Source organism: Triticum urartu, chromosome 4A (genome assembly GCF_056163025.1).
Source record: "Triticum urartu cultivar PI428250 chromosome 4A, HENAU_Tu73, whole genome shotgun sequence".
Taxonomy (NCBI): Eukaryota; Viridiplantae; Streptophyta; class Magnoliopsida; order Poales; family Poaceae; genus Triticum; species Triticum urartu.
In genome coordinates this window covers 532022524-532026708 of record NC_141876.1, presented here as the reverse complement: position 1 = coordinate 532026708, position 4185 = coordinate 532022524, and the positions used below count along the sequence as shown (strand labels likewise).

General features: G+C 58.0%; 1 pseudogene; it reads right to left on the bottom strand.

The window, feature by feature from the left end:
• Positions 1-295: 295 nt before the first annotated feature.
• On the bottom strand, positions 296-1081 carry LOC125554083 (pterocarpan synthase 1 pseudogene; annotated as a pseudogene).
• Between the last annotated feature and the right edge of the window lie 3104 nt (positions 1082-4185).

Sequence of the window (4185 nt, the reverse complement as noted above, 5' to 3'; positions counted from 1 at the left end):
CAATAATCAAAATGACGAGCAGCATTTTTCCAACGTGAGGATGTAAACCTGAAACTAAAGAACATTCATGATGTTCCATGATGTTGCAGGGCTTCTTTGTTTATCCTTTGGGCATCATCGTCTGTGAAGCACATCATAGTGAAGCAGTGACTCGATCGCCTTTTGCTGCTTTTGGTGAGTTACTGTACTCATCCACCCTCTTCCCCAATCAGTTAGGACTTAGGACACCACGATCATTGCCCAATACAGACAGTGATGCCAAGTTCAAGCAGAAATGATGTGAGTGTGACTCAAAGAAAGTTAAAGTGACAAGATTCATTTCAACACAGTGAAGTACAGTAGGACACAAACAGCCCCGGGGGTTTTATCCTCCTTTTCGAGAAAAAAATAGTAGGACACAAACCGGAAACAACACACATATCGATGGTAACTACAAGCAATGCAACGAGCATGTTATTCTCAACACACTGAAAAAAGAGGCTGCAACCCCGCAAACCATGTGCCATTTCATGCACCGGCGGCCGCCGGACTCACGTAGACGAAGGCATCCAGCTCGAGGACGGCGCTCCCCCCACGCCAGCTCGCGGTTTTCCAGAGCACGTACCCCGTCGCCATCCTGAAAACCCCGGTCCCGCCAACCACCGCCAGCTCCCGCTCCGGCATCATGACGTTGTTGCGGCCCATCACGGCCAGCGAGCTCCCGTTGTAAGGCCCGTCGGCGAGCAGGACGTTCATGGTGAGGAGCACCGCGGGGTCGCCCTGAGACGCCGTCACGTAGAATCCCTGGGCACGCCCAACGACTCTCGAGGCCGGCGTAGGGCCCTCCGTGAGGCGGTCGTCCATGACAATTGTGTCACCGAACCGGGCGCTGCCGCCGGAGCCCTTGAGCGGCTGGCCGGTCCCGTTGGCGATCAGAACGGTGGTGGGTTTGGGGCCAGTGCTGGAGTCGTGCATGTAGAAGTGGAGATGTTTGGGGGCACCCTGCGTGCCCACGCCGTGGGCGGCGGAGGCAAAAAGGACGGTGGCCATGCCGGCCGCGAGTAGCGTGGCTAGAGATGCAGAGGTGAGGTGGGAAGCCATGTTGAGCATGCTTGGGAAGAGGCCGGTGTGTCCATGTCCTTAAATAGTGTGAGCCACCCAAGGTCGATCATTAGCCCCGAGGGTAGTCCCACGCTACTCGTCGGCCAACTGATCTTTTGCAAAATCGGCCTAGTCGCGAGCAGTTGGATCGGCACGATCGTGCGGCCCAGCGCCAGGCAGTAGCTTTACGTATTCAAGCTACATTTCTCTCAAAAAAAAAAACGTATTCAAGCTACATGTAATTAAACTTAATACTAATGGAATAAGTTAGTAAGTTTTTGTGACTGAAACTTGCTGAAAATATAATTTTGCTTTATTTATTTATTTTTAGTTCATAAATGATATTGTTAGAAAGATCCTGACGTGCAGTCTTAGTATTGAAGTGAAAATAATGGCAATAATTATAAGTATGCACTAGGAGAGTCATGTCACACGCGCTGGCAACCCCGGGGGGCGAAACCCTAGTACCCAACTTCCTACCCATCCCGAGCTCCCTTAGACGCTGCCGCTGCCGGTGTTGGCGGTGATGGCGGCGCCCGGCCACCGAAGGGGGCGGGCACGGTCGGCGTGCCCCGACGAGCCTCCCTCGCACAGGGGAGCGGCGTCATATGGGCGGCGTAGGGTGGATTTGATGGCGCATGGCGGAGCTAATGGCGCGTGACCGAGAGGAGGAGGCGGCTGGGGCTCGCGGGAGGAGATGGTCGCGGCACGGTGGATCCTTCAGGAGGTGACGGCGCGGGACAAGCGGGCGGCGGCACAATGAGGCCATGGCGGCGTGGCGGAGCTCGACCAGGAGTGGTTGCCTTGCAGCGGTCGAGTATGTCGCGTCCTCGAATGCCTCCGTCGCGGTGCCTGCTCCAGGTCGCGGTTGTGGAAGATGGAGGTGGTGGCGTGGGCTTCTGCCGGAGTTGGCTTGACGGCTGCAATGTGCGGCTCGTGGCATTCCTTGGTACAGTTGGGAGGGAGTTCTGCGAGTTCGCAACCGCGGGGGAGGTTAGTTGTAGGGGTGTTTTGCTTCTGTCTGTGAGAGTCTTCGGTGGACCAGGACAGCTCGGCTATGCCGGCGAAGTGCTGCAACAACGGCAGAGTGGTCAACTTGAACGGTGTGGCCCCAATCCGGAGGGCAAGGATGGAGGTGTGCGGCAATTCAGAAGAAATTCTAGGCCGTATTCTGTCGGTGTTGGTGGCGCCGGCGCCCGTGGGTGTCATTTTCCTTTTTGGAGGCGTCGCCCAGGTGTGTCGACATCTTCCTCGCTCGCTTATGGGCTTGGCAGATGTCTTCGGGCAAAAGCGTAGGTTCAGAGTTGAACCGGCATAATGACGACGTCCTCATCGTCACAACTCTGTTGGGAGCATCACGCTTGAAGGCCAGGTCTTGAGGTTCCTTGTTGCGCTACTTCCGATGCTCGCTGTTGTCCAAGGTTAGCTTCAGAGGCATAATGTACATCGCAGCCGGTGATTGGGAACTGAAACCCTTCCCCCGCTTCTCTCTCGTGACTGCGTCACCCCCCCCCCCCCCCCCCCCGCGGGCGACCGGCCGCGCGTCGGGCCTCCTCCCTCCAGGCTCCCCCCTCCCTTCTTCCTCCTCGCCGCCGTCGCAGGCGCCCGCGGCCGGCTTGGTCCTGGGGCTGTTGGTGGCGGCGGCCTCCTGGCCCTTCCCCTCCCGGTCGCTCTCCGGCGCGGGCGGAGCGGCTCCGGGGGGTGCATCTAGGCGGTGGTGGTCTGGCGTGGCGGCAGGGCTCCGTGGCGCATGCAGGCGAGCAATTGGGCGGCGGGATCTGGTGTCGTCCGCTCGGCCCAGATCTGGGCCTGGGCAGGCCGGTGACGGGGATGGCTCCGGTGTGGCTTCTGGGAGGCGGGGGAGATGCGACGCATGGCTGGGTGCCGGCGGCGACGACGCCGGCCTGCTGCATCGTGGCCGGCGGGGCTTAACGGGCCCGCTTCGGGCCTGGCTGGGCCAGGGGTGGCCCGGCATGCCCCGCTGCCGCGACGGTGCCGGAGGCACGGGCTTCCCGCACGACGGCGGTGGAGGTGGTTCCCTCCCGCTCGGCGTCGATGGTGCTGCTCCCGTCGTGGTGAGCTTCTCTCCGATCCTCTTGGCCTCGTGGTGGTGTTCGTAGTGAGGCGGCTTGGATGGCAGCGCTACTACGTTGGCGATGGTGTTGGGCGACGGTTTGGCGGTCGGTTCCGTTCGGTTGGGCGGTTGGGGTTGGAATGCGGGAGAAATCCCTGCCGGCTTCGGCCCCAACGCGGTGACACCTGCGGGTGCCACCATTCCTCCCTGGAGGGTGTCCGTGGTATCCACCCCCCACCTCCCTCCGCGTGCCCGGGGAAACCTGAGGACTCGTCCGGGCAGCAGCATCGTCGGCGTCGGATTCCTTCTTGGAGGTGATGCTTGGTACGCGGCGGATCGAAGCCTCGGTATGTGGTGTTTTGTTTTCGGTGGACGCCGCGGCGGCGGGTCATCCGCGCTTTGCCAAGCTGCCGTGGTTGGCATTTGTTTCTTCTTCTTTTTCTCTTGATGTGTTGTGCTGCTCGGCACAGCGTTATCTGTACTCGGTGTTGATTGCTTTGGAATACAAAGCGGGAGAAAACCCTTTTTCAGTAATGTACGTCGCAGCCGGTGAGTTCAAGACGGTGCTTTAGTGTACCGACTAATTTCCGCCATCTACTTGCCACCTACCTTTTGACATCAAGGGTGGATGGTGTGTCGACGAGGGAAGTACAGTTGGAGTTATTGTTGTCTACGGAGGTGACCGGCGCTGGTCGAGACGCGACGATGTTAGGCTCATTTTGCTTTGTAGTTGTGTTTTGGTGATGGCTGTCTTCGGACCAGCCCTGTCGTGGAGTCTATGTTACGCTTGTTATTTGTAACAAGTCGTAGTTGTCTTGTAATTACAATTCCGTCTTCTATAAAACAAGGTACGCATTCGCGTACTTTTGAAAAAAAAAAGTACAAATTCCAATGGTGACTAGCTTCCTGTCTAACTAGTTCAAGTCCTCGATAGGTTGCCTTCATAAGTAACAAACGCTACTGGGAAGTGGGCGTGGTACTCGCCTGGTCGAGTAGCATCTTAGTCGTACAAATCCCAATGGTGACTAGCT